Source organism: Sciurus carolinensis, chromosome 5 (genome assembly GCF_902686445.1).
Source record: "Sciurus carolinensis chromosome 5, mSciCar1.2, whole genome shotgun sequence".
NCBI classification, from domain to species: Eukaryota; Metazoa; Chordata; class Mammalia; order Rodentia; family Sciuridae; genus Sciurus; species Sciurus carolinensis.
In genome coordinates this window covers 129540305-129556015 of record NC_062217.1, presented here as the reverse complement: position 1 = coordinate 129556015, position 15711 = coordinate 129540305, and the positions used below count along the sequence as shown (strand labels likewise).

Genomic DNA, 15711 nt, shown 5'->3' with positions numbered 1-15711 from the left:
GCATTGATCCATTCGGATTCCTGGGCCTACCTCCTTTTCAGTCTAACAAGATGTCTCCAGTTGAATTGGAGCATCTCTGGCCTAAGAGTGAGGTGTCACCTCCCTCTGTGGCAGTTCAGGCCCTTTGCAGCCCTCCTCGGCTTTCTTTGCTGGCATTACCTTCCACTGCTGGTTTCTCCTGCCAGTAGTCCTTCCCTAGAGGCTCCATGGTTATATTCCACCCTGCCTGTTTCAGGCATCATGTCGGCTGGGACACCAGGCTCTCATTGCCAGGAGGACAGTACATCCCTCAAAAACATGAAGAAATTCTGCTTCTCTTGTGGAAAAGTTCCTGGTGAGTGTGTCCCTCCCTTCACTGTGGCCCTGAGCAAAGTGGACACTCCTGTGTCCAACATTGCACCTTGAGTCTGTATCTTGGTTCCCGTTTTGAGCTTCTGGGAAGAAGGGACTCGTCAGAATTCTATATAAACCATGCCAAGGACTGGCATACGGCTTGCCATGTGGTTAAATAGTCAACAAATGTGGAATGAATAGGATAAACTTTGAGAGTCCCTAGTGCTATTTCTGTCACTCATTCATTTGACCAATTCACTCATTAATTCACTTATCCATTCACCTATCCATCCATCCCCCACCCATCCACTTGTCTTTTCATCCCCCATCTATCCATTCTTCTATTTATCCATCACCTATTCACTATTCACCCATATACCCACCCATCCACTCATCCATCCATCCATCCATCCATCCACCCATCCATCCATCCACCCATCCACCCATCCACCCATCCATCCATCTATCCACCCATCCTGCCAGCCAGTTACCTACCACTCATGCATGTATGCTTCTGTCCTTGCATCTACCACCACCTACCCGCCACTCATTCATTCAGTTGTCATGCACTCATTCAACAGATTGGATGCTTTTTCTGTAATTCCACAGTATATAATATAAAGTGATTTTGGAATATTTCAAACCCATAGACTCAACTTAGCAAATTATAATAAACAATCAAGGGCTACCCACTGAGCTTTACCTTTTCTTAGTATTATGGCATATGTACTTCAAATTTTTCTTATTAAAACGTAAAATACTATAGAAATATTTGTGTCTCTATGTGGACTCTACAATTCTATTTCTCCACATCTTTTATCCAAGATGGTGTCTCTTCTTATTGTCTGCCATTTTTAATCATGTATTTTTGTGTTCATAAACAATACATATTGTTTTTTCAGGTTTTAAACTTTCACGTAAATGGTATTGCGTGTATCAGTCACTTTATAACTTGATTTGTTTTGCTTATTCTAATGAATAAGCACTTTTTATATCTATGTTCATTAAAGCACACTTGCTTGTCACATGACCCTCTTTGCTTCTCTGCTTCAGTTGCAAGCTCCTGAGGAGAGGAGTGTTCATCTGTACATTACCGTGTCCCCTCAAGACTGGCCTGATCTTCATTGACTGACTGCGTGGATACTGCGCAGAACTTGACAGATGTCAATGCTAAGCTCCACAGTGAGTGTCCAGAAGTTATTGGGACTCAGTTCTAGCACTTGAGGGGCAGCAGATTAAAAGATGAGACCTCGTCTAGAGGCAGGGATGTAGGTCTACAGAACACAAAGGAAGAATAAGAAATTTGACATGGTGAGAGAAGATTTGTCAGGGGTGATAGGAGTTAAGTACTGAAGGAAGAATAGCAGTTGTCCAGCCAGGTGAAGAGGGAATGGGACATTCATGGCAGAGGAAATAGTGCAGCAGAACCTTGGAGTATAAATTTCCTTGTCCCTACTCCCTTGCCTGGGAGGTACTTCCAGTAGGGAACTTTCTTCACTCAAGGCCCCCAGTCTCCTTTATCAGGTAAACCTTTGTATTCAGTGCAGGCTTTTGGAAGCTGTATCTCATTCACTTATCCTTTCCTGACTTCATTTAGGTAAAAAATACTTATTGGGCATCTACTATGTGCTAGGTCCTGTGTTTGCACTTGGACATAGCAGTTGTAAGGAAAAGTTTCCTGCTCTCAGCATTGTGGGAAGTGAGAAAGACAAAATATAAGCAAAAACAAAAATATCAGAGGGTGGTCAAGCAATCTCTCTGTGGAAGACTTGGGGAGACTGATGGGTTATTGAGTCATTTTTAAGGTCCTTACTGGGGTGGTTAGATGGGTTCTATGAGGAGGTATATTAATTTTCCTTTACTATAACAAAACACCAGAGACTGGATAACATAAAGAAAAGAGGTTTACAAAGCTCAGTTTTGGACATTGAAAATCCGATTAGCATGGTACCAGCTCTGATAAGGGGCCCCTTGGCTGCATCACTTCATGGCATATGACATCATGGCGGGGGCTCATTTGAAAGTGATCACATGACAACACAGGCAGCAGAGATATATTTAGGGGTCAGGTTTACTCTTTAAAAACAACTTACTCTTGCAAGAACTATCTGGGTTCCAGGAGAGCTACCTTATCCCTTCCAAAGGTACAACCCCAATATCCTAACCACCTCCCACCATGCCCCACCTCTTAAAGATCCACTACCTCTCACATCACCACTCTGAGGACCAAACTCCCAACACCAGATTTTTTGGGAGACAAGCCACATCTAAACCATAGCATAAGGGGCACTTTAACTTGAGATTTGAATGTTAAGACCAGGAGGGGTGCACCCAGAAGGGGAAGAACATGTCCTGCTCAAATCTGTCCCCACCAGTGGTCAAGGGTAGACTGGAGCTAGCAATTAGGTTGCACATGGCTTTGCAAGGCAGGAAAGGGGCTTAGGTTTTATTCCAACCAAATGAAGAGACTTCAGAGGGTATAAGCAGATAATTGACAGGATTCAATTACTTTTCAAGTTATTTGAAATTAGGGGCCCAAGCATTGAAGTGGGTAAAGAAGTCAGGCCACTCTTGTGCAATCCAGGTGCTGGTGGCTGTGCCTGGGCTGGCAGTGGGGATGGAAAGAGGTGGCTTTGGGGTGTACCCCCAAGGCAGAGTTGGTAGGCCTTGTTGAAAGGGGACAGAGAAGGAAGGGGAGAGGGCAACTGAGGATGAAGTGCAGGACTGTGACCTTGAGCTCTGGATTATGGGGTTAATATTCAGAGATAGGAAGAGATCTGGGGTTGGGTGGGAGGGCAGAGTCCTGCTTTGGCTCTCCTGATTTTGAAATGCCTTTGACATAGCCAAGAAGAGCTGCCAATCAGGTGTCGTGCTGGTGCTCCAGGGGAGCTCATGACTGCATCACTTTGGTCATCTGGCTCAGGTGTGAGAATGTTACCTGGTAAGTGGCAGGTGCTGTGTCCTGTCCCCCTGTCTGATGGTGCAGCTCACAGCTCCTTGCTCCCCTTCACTGTGAGCCTCCTGACGGTTGGGCCAGGGAGGAATTTATGTACCCAATTTATCACTGAGTAGACAGAGGCCTAGTGAAGGCAGTGACTGGCCTGAGACCATGAGCCAGAGCCAGGGCTCCACCCCTGCCCTGGACCTGGATGCTCTTCACCACCCACAGGTCACTGCCTAACTGGGTGAGCGAGGCCCACTTCAGCTTTCTCTGGAGCTCTTTCTTCCTCTGTAAGTGCTCTTTTCTGTTTTGTGATACATCCAAGGTCGAAGTGGCTAATAAATTCCAGAGCCAAGGCTCCAACCCAGGCCTTCCAGGCTGTGCTCAATGTATCCTGAATGTCCTAGAGACCAGCTTGCCAGGGGTGGATGGTCCCTCAGGATGAGTATCATGATGTGCTAGTGTCCTCCACTCTGTGAGGAAGGACAAAGGAAGGCCACCAAGGGTTGGAAAGGACTTCTGAAAATCAGAGCTCACCCTCCCAAGTGCTCTGGGCCAAGTCCTGCCAAGTCCTACAGACCTGGAAAGCAAGAGCTAGAGTCACTCCCATTTTGTAGAGAGGACACGGGTGTGGTCTGGAGAAATCACCTGCTCAGGGTCACACAGTGAGGAACAGAGCTGGGATTGGACCCAGGATCCTGGAGGATAAAGTCCACCTGACCTGAGTCACCTCACTCAGTGACAGTGGTGTTAGATCAGTAAGTGGTTATTCTTCTGTTGGTGTTAGAGTCAGGGGAACTGAGACCCAGCATGTGACTGGCCAGTTTTCAGCAGGAGCACTGAGAGCCCAGGATCTGAGTAGCTGAAGCCCTGTTGAGAGGTTCCGAGGACAAGGATCCCTAGGACCAGCCTTTGACTGCCTGTGTGTGATACGCCCTTGACAATGTCAGCAGCTTTGTACCAGGGAAACAGGAAGGGCAGATGATGGCCAGGTGAGCTGGGAAGTAGAGGATCGGGGTTGTGGGGAGTTACTGGCAGGGAACAGGAAGGTGAGGGGCCCCTGCAGGGTTGGGGGGCCTGGGCCAGCTCCTTCACTCCTTGAGTAACTGTGTGCCTGGGCTGGGCTGTACTAGCTTTGACTCTAAAACCAGGACTGAGTTTGAGCTAAGTCCTCCATCCAGTTACTAACATCTACACCGTGCCAGGCTGCGTTTGGGACCTGACCTTACCTTGCCCTCAGTCGGAGCGCTGGCACGTGGACATGGTACCATCAGTGAACTCACTCTCAGGGAGAGGACACCACACGTTGGACACCACAAAGAGCCTGCAGGAAATGCTTTTCAAGATGAACCCTGAGACGTGGGTAGAAGTCAACCAGTAGAGGGGACAGCTTGAGCAAAGGCTCAGAGTCTGGTAAGTCATCAGTTTAGGATGGAAAGGAACTTGATTTTTTTTTTTTTTTTTTGATTTTTTTTTTTTTTGGTATTGAGGTTAAATTCAAGTATACTAAAATAACCGTTTTAGGTAGGCAACTCAGTGGCATTTCATACATCGTGATGCTGTGCCGTGGTCCTTGTGACTCACACTGCCTTCGTCTTCCAAAGAGACCTCATGGTTTCCTGTCCTGAAGGCGCAGTCCTAACAGCAGAGATAGGTTGGCTGCATTATTACAATGTGGGCTCTGCTCAAGTGGGGTGGTATAGTCACAAAACCCACTTGGAGGTAGAAACGATGTGCCCAACTTACAGATGGGAACACTGAGCAAAACCGAAAAGATCTGCCTACAGTCACAGGGTCAGGGGCAAGGCCAGAACTGGCATGCAGGCAGCTGAGGTTCATTCCCTCAGACTCTGTGGCTCCCAAATATGAATCTTCAGACCTGTTGGGCATCTGTTAAGAATTCAGATTGGGGACTGAGGTCCAGGTATCTGTGTTTCTCGACACGTTCAGGCCCAGGATTGGAAGCAGCTTTCCTCACTTCTTCCAGGGAAGGACCGCTGGTCTTGTTTGACTCAGGCTCCAGGCACAGGGATCAGGGACCCTGGTGGCTTCATGGTGGATCTTTAAGGGATAGCTGCTGGTGGCTGGGGGCTGGAGGATTCAGGATGGGGTGCAGCAGGCAGGCAGGTGGAGTAGGAAATCCGGCTGTTCAGCCTCAGGATGAAAACCTTCCCACCAGCACCCGCAGGGGTGTTGGCCCCGCTGACAAATGGGCCACGGCTTCCATGTTAATTTGTGGAGTGGCGCTTAATAATAAAATGCTCCTTAAATCTGGGACGTGGCATGAGTGACTGCTTTTGCAGGTCTGAATCAGGATCATTAACTGCGTATGACAAAGGTTTCATAAACATTTGTCAAACTCCCTGAGCTCACCGTGCCCGTGACTTGCTGCTCCTGGAGGCGCCTCTGCCAACCAGAAAGGTTCAGACCCAGGGCCCAGGATCCCGCTGCCCAGCTTTGGAGGCCCCGCCACCCCTGGGCTTCTGCCCTCTGAGGCGAAGTGACAGTGGGCCCTGAGGCAAGGAGCCCTTACTCTGGGAAAGGCAATTGGTGTCCAAGAATGAACTGGTGGGTGGCAGGTGGGTGGAGGAGAGCCGACTCCTAAATCTGGACCTTTGAGCATTTCATCTCACCTCGCTGAGCCTCAAACTCCTCACCCATAAAAGAGGTAATATTTACTCACTGTATTTCTGGGGGAAGATTTGTGAAAAAGAACACACTGGTAATGGGCTCCCAGGATTCCCTGCCTCCCACCTGCTCTGTCCTCTCTACAGAGGTTAAAGGGGGAGGGGGCGGGGGATGCAGGGATTCAAAGACAAGGGAAGATGAAGAAACCAGGCTTGATCCTGGGTGGGGAAGAAGGACCAGGCCACAGGCTCCACCTGACGGGGCTCCTGCTACCTGCTCATCACCAGTTTTCAGTTTTTCCTGCTCTGTTCTGTGCCGTTCTCACTTCCCATCACTTCCCAGTGCTCAGGAACATTCTGTTTCACATTATAGTCTGTGTTTGTGGCCTTTTGGACCTGATGGGACTGAGCAGGGCAGGAAGGAAGACAGTAGCAGCTGATGTTGTAAGGGAGTTTTGGAACCAACTGGCAGAGGATGGTGGGATTCAGCCAGTATGAACTATTCTGGGACCACTGGGACTCTTCCCCATGGGGACACATGGGTACAAAGGGCTTTGCAAGACTTGCCTGTGGGGCCTACCTGAGGGGCTGGACCTACCTGCAGGGTGGGCCCTTTCCCTGATTCTACCTTGACTTCCTGTCCCTGGTCCCCATTTCCCATGGAGGCTTGGGGCTCACATCACAAGTGGTCCAGAGGGTCCTTCTTTCCCCTGCTCCACCCATGCCTGAGGACATTCAGTAATGAAGCCACAAGCAACACGGGCCTGCTCAGTCAAACACATGTGCACAGGCTGACTCCCGAGACTGAGCAAGAGTTTCCGAGGGGAACCGCCAGGGAGGAAGGGTGTGGTGGGCCTGGGGTGGGGGAGTACGAGTGCTGAGACTGTCCCGGAGCTGGGAATGTTGGCAGGGGAAAACATGACCAGGACTGACCCTGGGGAAGCTGGACTGGGCGAAGCGGTGTGCGCACGTACGGGTACAAGCATGAGAATGTGCAGTGTGCTGGGTGACTCGGAGGAGGGGATCAGGGAGCAGCTGTGATCCCAGGCACGTCCACGTCCCTTTAGCCACAGGATCTTTGTGCCAATCTGGGTGGTACATGCTCATCTTATCTCTGTCTTACATATAATGAGAGGGTACCTGTCTTGCCAAGTGTCTCACGGCTGATACCTCCACTCTGGTTCCTCGTGCCCCCTCTTGCCCTACAGAAGAAAGTTCCAGACCCTTTGCATGGAAGGAAAAGCCTCCTCATGCTTTCAGTCCCTTTGTGTGCTGTCCCCTCTCTCCTTCTAGAGCACGGAGCTGGTAGACCTCCTCTAAGCCTCAGGGCAAATGGCTGCGCGCCTGGGATCTCCATCCAGATTCAGAAGCCGCTCCTCCCAGCTCATGCCTCCCAGCTGCCTCCACACCAGCATTTGTCACTCCGCCTCGGAGTGACTCGGTCACACTGCTGCATCTGCACCTGTCAATTCGGATGGATGAATGGATGACCGATGGGACTCAGTCACCCCTGGAGTGAACGAAATGCCCTGAGGAGGGACCTGCCGCAGGGACCGGATGCTGATCCCACTATATGTCGGAGTCCCAATCGGGTTGCTCATCAGGATCCCTTGCTTGTTCCTCTGCCTCGGGGTGCTGGAGTGTGTACGTAAACAAGCCCCCAGGGGCCTGTGGGGGGCACAACTCTTGCCTGGCTGTCTCTCCTAGTGAGCACTGAGGATTTGGGTGGAGTGGCGCAGGGACGGGATGACTTGATCTTACAGAGGAGCCATGATTCTCTGGGAACCTCACAGCCAGGACATGGACCAAATGGGGAAACTCAGGCCCACAGGGGACAGGGCTGGCCAGGCTCACAGAGTGGGTGGGGTGGGGCTGGAATTCGGCCTCACGATGCTCACCTGGCCCCAGAGGTTGGGAAGGGGCGGAAGGGTGGGAGCCAGGCCTGGCCCTGCACGGTGCTGGTGGCCTTCGCCAGGTAACCCTCTGGCCACCTCCCTCAGGTAAATTTATTTTGTGTCTCCCTCTCTGTCAGCTCAACATGCTGCGCCTCAGGCGTCTCTCAAGCAGTGGCAGGAAAGAGTTATAAGATTCTCTTTTAAAATGAAAAGGAAAAAAAATCCCTCCCTGCTCTTTAGCTCCCTCCCCTTCCCTTAAGGGAAAAATATGGATCAAGACTTTCCTCACTGCAGCGGCTCCTTGCGCTCTGTGGGCTGTTTGTCTAGCTCCTCTCGGGCGCCGTGAATTTACGGCATGGTCTCTCTGGAAGTGGCTTTAGGGGAAAAGATGGTGGGATTTTATTCTTGCTAATTTAAAACAATAATAATTGCGCGTTAGGAAGCATTCTTATTAAATGAGTCCAATCTTTCGGAACGACTGGAAGAGGACAAAGCCAAATTTCCTGACAGGGCCCTTTGGCGTTGTGGGAATCATTCCTCCATCCAGCCTGTGACTCCATCCAACCATGGTGGAGAGGCAGCACTATGAGAGCAGCCATGTTGGCGGAGGCCTGAGTCAGAGTGAGGCTCAGTTCCAGGCCTGAGTCGAGATCAGGGCTGACCCTTACGGCGTCTGCTTCTGTACCATGTGGGGTGGGCCAGTGGTGCCTGAAAGCCCCTGGAAATGTGCGGAGCTGCACTGGGGATCACCCACAGGTCATCCAGGAGGTGTGCAGGGACACACAGACAAATGGGAGAGAAAACCGCACCCAAGAAGGAGGATTGAGTCAGTGAGGAAGCCTGTGCGTGGCCTTCAGAGGTGACTCTGGCTCCCGGTGGCTCCCTGAGGCTGACTGGAGGCCTCTGTGGCAGGAGGAACACAGGCCCTGTTTGTCAGGGATGGTTCCGGTTGTGCCTGTGCAAATATGAATAAATCACCTTTTAGTCTCAAAGACCCAGTTTGGACAGAAAGTGTCCTGCCTGTATGACCATGCTGTCTACACCACAGTCAGCACCCCCGGGCCTGCTCAAAGGTTCTTTGTCCCCAAGAACCTCCCTACCTTTTCTCCCCGTGCCGACCTTGATTAGTTTGTTGACCTCTGTCTGTCTGAGCCTCGGTTTTTTCCTTGATTTGCAAAATGATCATCCTATCGATCACATTGTTTCCCAGAGTTGCTGGGATGAGCCCTCAAGGGATCTGAAGGAGACCCTCAACTCTCTCAGTCTCTCTCTCTTGTCTCTCTGTCTTTCTGCATAGCTCTCTCTTGTTCTTGCTCTCTCTCTCCTCCTCTTCTCTCACTTTCTGTCCCTGTCTTTCTCACGTCTCTCATCTCCATCTGTCTCTCATTTTCCTTTGTCTGTCTGTCCACCTGTCCCTGTCTGGCTCTGTCCCTGTCTGGCTCTGTCTCTCACTGTCTATCTCTCTGTCTCTGTTTCCTTCCCCACTGCAGAAGTCTTTGGGGGCAGAGAAAGCCAAGCCGGCTGCCTGAGACGGAGGGCTCCGTGACTTCCCTGTCTCTTTCCCGTTCCTTTTTACCTTGGTCCTGAAGACTCTGGGGGCTCTTCAGAATCACAGTGAAGACCCCAGGAACTCGTCTTCAGGATCCACTTGAGCCGTGAGGACTGAAGAAGAGAACTCCCTTCATGGAAGAAGAGGCCATGATTCCACTTGAGCCCAGGGAGAACCTTTTCTCCTTTAGGATTAGAAGAAGTTCTGGATCAGGGCCCTCCAGAAAGCAGCCCAGGCTCCACCAAGAGAGGACTCTTTGTTTGGAAGGATGGCGGTGGAAATCCTGCTTGCTCTTGTTCAGACTGCATGGAGAATCCGCATTTCCTTGGGTTTATCGTGAGGCCTGAACCCGTTCACATTCAGTGCGTTTAGCAAGAGGGATGTTTGGTCTAGCGAAGTCTTAGAGGTCACACCGTCACTGCTTTCATGAGAAAGGATACATTTGCCTTTCTAAAACTGACGTCCAGTGAACCAGGAGGCCTGAAAGGTAGGCTCCCCAACCCTGGAGAAATGGGGGCAAAGCTGCCTGACGATCTGTGGGGGAGGGGGCGGGGGCAACAAGGCACATGGTGGGCTAGACAGTTGGCTTCCAAGGTCCCTCCCAGGAGTCCCTGGGCTTCCAAGACTCCTCAGCACTGCCTCCTTCATCGTCCCCTGCTTAAGGCAGCCTGTTTGCTTCTGGATGAGTCAAAAGCCTGCCTGCTGTGGCCTCCTCACTGGGTGGAGTTCCCGGGGAGCCGCCAAGGCCCCCCACTCCCCGCACAGGGTCATTGCTTTCACAGCCTCTGGGGTTGCCTCTTGTAGCCACCACCCTCCCGGAGCCAAGGACTGAATTAATTGGTTAAACAAGGGAAAGGCAAAAAATGTACACACACACGCGCGCACACACACACACACGCACACGAGACACACACAGAGGGAGACTTCGTCTGGAATGAGAAATGCCGTCTTGCTCTGGCCTTTTATCATAAGCCCATGGAGATGAATATTCTGACCTAATAATCAAAACAAGCTGTAATTGCAAACAGACCCTCTCCAGGCTGCTCAGTGTGGCCGAGAGAGGCCTGCTGAGCGCCAGCCCTCCTCCTACTCCCTGATCCACGCAGCAGCCCAGCGCACCATCGGGTGGGCCTGGCTGGCGGGAGCTGCTTACATTCTGCCTTCCCGAGACCCCAGGCCTCCCTTTGCAGGGAACCCATACCCCTGAGACCACAGGGGTGAGGGGTGTTGCTCCCGCCCTGCTCGGACTCCATCTCCTCTTGGCTCGGGAAGAGGTTCTCCTGGGTGCGACCCCAAAGCTGGAAGAGCTTCCTGTCCCCTCCCCACTCCCTCCTTTTAATGTTTTGTTTCAGGCACACCCTCAGCTCAAATTTGCTTTGAAGGTCAGTAATTTCCACTCCTTCTTTTCAAAACAATTGCACAGTTCTTCTGGGACCCAAATGTTGATTCTCTTCACCGAGGAATGAATCTCCCTCAAGAACAAATACATTCCAGAAATATCCATCTAGCATCTCTAATGGGCCAGACATTGGGAGGGGCCAAGGTGAACCACACCTGGTCCTCATCCCCAGGGCGCTCTCTCTAGTTGAAAGTGCAGCCGAAGGTGCCACACTCACCGTGGGACACATAGTGAGTTGGCGCTATTTTGGGAGTGGAAACCCCAAGAAAGTCTTCCTTCCACTGGGTGGGGGCAAAGTCTTAAAGAAATTTAAGTGCTGAAGGAAGAGCTGGCTGCTGATGGACAGAGACCATGAGGGTGGCATCTACCAGATGGTTGGGACAGCCGAGGCAATGGAGAAAGCCTGGGCAAGTTAGCATTTTTGAGGACCATCTGGTGGTTGCTGGGCCTGTGGCTCCAGGGCAGAGGGTCCTGTCTGGGGAGATGAAACTGGGCAGGTAGGTGGATTGAGATCACATCGTGATGGACTTTGAAGAACTTGCTAAGGAGCTGAATTTCATCCCCAAGGAATTGGGACCACTGGAGAACTTGAAACAGAGCTGAGGTTTAGAGATGCCCCTTTGGTGGTGGTGTTTGGAGAGAGAGGAAGGGAGGGAGAGGAAATAGAGAAAGTGGAGGTAGGAGGCTGATTGGGAAAGGGTCAAGTGTCCAGGTGAAAGGAAATGCTAGTCTGATTCAGAGCAGGAGCCATGGGAAAGCAAAGGAGGAGGGAACTCTGGGGCCAGCTTCTCTCCTGCTTTGCTAAGGTGTTGGGTGGGTTGTTGAAAGATCACCAAGTTGATGACATCTGGTGCTGAGGAGTTTTGAGACCAATATCAATTTTTTTTTTTTTTTTTTTTTTTTTAAGGTTCTGGGGATTGAACCCAGCGGTGCTCTACCACTGAGCTACATTCCCAGTCCTTTGTATTTTATTTTGAGACAGAGTCTCACTAAGTTGCCCAGGCTGGCCTTGAACTTGTGAGTCACCTGCCTCAGCCTCTTGAGCAGCTGAGATTATGGGGTGCCACTGTGCCTGGTCCAATATAATTTTATGTGTGTGTGTGTCTTCTCATTTAAAAATAATTTTAGATTCACAGGAAGTTGCAAAGACAGGGTTGAGTGGGACCTTTAAGTAAGGTCCCCCAGTGGTTATGGCTTGGGGAATTTGAGTACAATATCAAGAGGTCAGATCATTTTGACCATTGGGCCCATCCAGCCCCTGCCTAGAGAGCAGTGGTCTCGGCCTCAGTTTGAGTGGCATGAGTTCTGGCTTCTCCCATGGGTCGGCTTTCTGAAGCCCTAGTAGGTTTCAGTTCCCTGAGTTCTTTCCTAGAGTCGAAGGAAATAGTTGAGACTGGCTGGATAGGGAGGTCTCAGGGGTACTAGCTCTCTTGGCAGCAGGTTTGGAACTAGTGGAACAGTTTTTGGTTTAGAATCTGCAGGACTGGGTCTTGCCTTAAGCTGTGTGATCAGGATCTTGCCTCGGTTTCCCTTCTGATCATTCTAGGTACTGGGTGAACCTAGAAAGTGGCTCTGAGCTTCAACTTGCTTAGCTGGACTATGCTCTCTTCCCCACTTTTCACCAGACAAACCTGGAGGGACAGACCTGCCTTTGGAAATTTCCACCCAAATACCAGGCAGGCTCTGGAGTCTTGCCAGGTGCAGCGCCATTGCCACAGGTGTCTACAGTTGCCAGGGGCCACTTCATCCTCTCAGAAATAGGAAGGAGCCCCCTCAACCATGCCGTGATGGTGGATCCTTCTCAGCCTTGCACAGTCCTCCAGGAGTGACCTGCTCACCAGCCTTGCTTCCCAGCTCCTTCACACCCCAGAGAAGTGACCTAAGCAATGTCCTTCTAGCACCATGTCCTTCTAGCACCAGGGAAGCCAGGGTAAAGTCCTGGGCTGGAGCCCAGGGTATCTGGCCCTTATTTGACCTAACTTTGACCTGCTCTGTGACTCCAGGTAAGCGACTAAGCCCGCTACCAGGAGTGATTATAACTGTGGCCAAGACCCACCAGAAGAAATGACTGACACAGTCACAGTTTTGAAAGCCAATTGCTACACAAGTTAAAGCACTCTGGTCTAGACATGCAATCAGTGGCTAATTCTCTCACAGTTTGATTTCTGCTGGTCCCTTTCTTACCCCTGAAGGATAATTAATCATGAAACCAGTTGTAGAGCTTCCACCCAAGTCCCAAGTACATGACAAGTGTCATTCCCAAAGAGATGGATTTTACAGGAGACGTGACCAAGACTCAGAGAGACAGAGGAGACGCTTTATTCCACAATCATTTGTAAAGCCCCTGCCATGGACATTTTGTTCAACTTGACGCTGGGGCTTTAGACCAAGCTCATCCTTCCCTACACTGTTGCGAGCTTGGCTTGACACCGTAGCGGCTCTAAGCCTCCCTACCACATTGCTCACTGCTCTTCACAGACAAGTTCTTCTGAGGCGAGGAGGATGTGGAAGGGCTGCTCCTGAATCTCTCTCCAAAGTCACAGTGGAGTCTGTGTCTGTGGAAGTTCTCACTGGGGTGCTTGGCACTTACACAGGCAGGTCCAGTCTCTCCAGCCTTGGGTGCAGTCTTTCTCTGGTGGTCTAAGATGATCACCCTGCTGCCCATCCAGCACTGTGTGCTGTGTACGTCCCCCGCTCCAGTGCTGCCGTGCCTCCCCAGGGCCTGCTGAATTCCTCAGCCAACCCTGCTGCCTTCTCTATCCTTCCCCCCTTGCATAGACTCCCTGCAGCTTCTGGAAACTCTCTATGTGGCAGGAGATAAGAGCCTGTGACTCTCCTGAGGTCAGGCCTCAGGGCTGGTCTCAGTTCCTCACCTGTGCTTCAGGTAAACTCTTGTTGGGGTCTGAGACTCCATCCTTCGCCTGGCTGGTGGGCACATTCCACTGTGGGGCTTCTTCTCTGAGTTGTTTGGATGAGAAAGAAGAATGAGAGACCGCAGTGCTAGGAAATTGAGCTGTCTGGTTTTCTTAGGGTCTGAAAGGAAGCTTAGGTCATGGCTATATTTTACCCATTCATGTTTATCTTTTCAAAATGGTATTTTCCTGCTAGGAGATGCATTTCATGAAGGCGTATTCTAGAAGCTTGCTGGTGGGGTCACAGTAGGAGAGACACAGCATGACCAAGGAGAGGGTGAGGTGGGGAATGGTCACACTCCTAAATTACTGCAGGAATGAAGGCCCTTGTCAAGGCGCATGTTTTTGTAGAGGGCCTCTGGGGTGCTGGGTGGGGCCACCACTCCTGAGGGTCCATGGAAGACCCTGGCAGCCCTTTTGGTTTTCCTTGATAGGCCAAAGGGGAGAAAAACTGAAATGAACCCTGGTTTGTGTCTTTGGGTGTATCCACTTCCCCTCCTGGCTGCTCTGCGTCTCACTGTCCTTGAGAGCAGCCCCAGAACCGTCTGTTTTAAAGGGAAAAGCAGCATGCTGACACCTCAGGACCGGTATCCTTGCACCTCGGTCCCTGGCTCATTGGTTCATTTGTTCCCTCACTTGCTAATGCACTCAGTCACTCACAGGGACGGCTGTGACCCCCATGTGCAGCAGCCTCGGGCGCCACAGCGTTGCTCTCTCTGCCTCCACTGGCGTGACCAGCCTCTGACCTGGCTCAGCATCTGTTTGGGGCTCCATCCACCCCTCCGCCTTGGCAGCCCCAGCAGACAGACCAGTTTCCCGGGCCGCAGTGACATTCCTGGAGGTACTGCAGAGGACTCCGCCTCAGCCACTTTCGCCAGCTCCTGGGAGGGCCCATGGCTCCCAGTGTCCTGGGTACATTAGTCATCTGTCCCTGCAACGGGTCGTTCCAGCAACACCTACGACTGCACTCAGGGTGAGCTACACGGAGGACTTGCTTCCTTGGTAACATCTTCTGGTCTCCAATCTCTGAGTGCGTCTCCCTCACTCTTCACTTCCGTACCCTTAACACCTGGACCTGGGCACCTACCATAAGTACTTGCTGACCAAGTGAACCAGTGTACTTGGGAAAGCACCTTGAGGAATATACAGTTAAGCCTGGCTTTAAGGAGAGGTGGGAGTTTCCTAGGTGAATAAAGTTCTGTGACAAGCCAAGCCAGGAGAAGGAGCTGGGCACTGGAGTGTTCCATGGTACTACAGATAAGAAGAGAACAGCCTAGGAGCTAAGACGCAGGTGAGATCAGCAGCAAAGAAACTGTAAGCCAGAGAATCTAGGCAACCTTGAAGCGCACACTATGGGACTGAGTCCTGATTGGGGTCACTGGGCATTTTTAGAGAGGAAATCGTACCATTTTACTTAGGTCAGTTGCCATGGAGGTAAATAGAACATGGACTCAACTGGAGGGGTAACGGTAGACTAGGAGGATATTTAGAGTGTTTGAGAAGTTTGTACAATCACCTCTTTTAAAATATATATATTTAATAAAGCCCCAGATGATGATGGAGGGCTAGTAAACTTAAAGAGATGCTATGATGGAGAGAACAATGGGCTTTCCAATGATTCTATTATTTACACAGAATCTAAGAGGCCACCTTCCAAGAAGGACAGGTCTGTAATTCTGTGGCAATACTCTGTGCGTTGAACTCCACTTTTCTTTCTGCTGTATCAAGATCATCTCATTTCTTCCTGATGTGTCCACACAGCCGTCAGAAGATAATTATTCAGAAAAAATAGTTAGTCTTCCGGCCTTGCATATTAGATAGGCACATCAGCTTTCTTGGGTAAATGAGACACGTGATTATTGTAAGGTGAAGCTGTATAGGATATTTGTCACATAATGATGTGCACACGTTTAGCATACCTTAGGGGCTCAAACGCTCACCAGGCATTTTTATGCATGTAGGAGATGTCACGCTTTTCCCCAAAGCTGATCTGTTTTGAAGGCAGTGGATGCTGGGAGTGACGTCTCTATGGTCTGTATGAATTGTTGGCATCTG

The 15711-nt window shown here is 50.7% G+C and overlaps 1 long non-coding RNA gene across 1 annotated transcript; it reads left to right on the top strand.

Moving 5' to 3' along the window:
• Positions 1 to 229: 229 nt before the first annotated feature.
• Positions 230 to 3267, top strand: LOC124985843 (uncharacterized). The gene is made up of 3 exons (XR_007108879.1): positions 230 to 334; positions 1387 to 1515; positions 3177 to 3267. It is a non-coding gene; the product is annotated as an uncharacterized LOC124985843 (long non-coding RNA).
• Positions 3268 to 15711: the final 12444 nt, after the last annotated feature.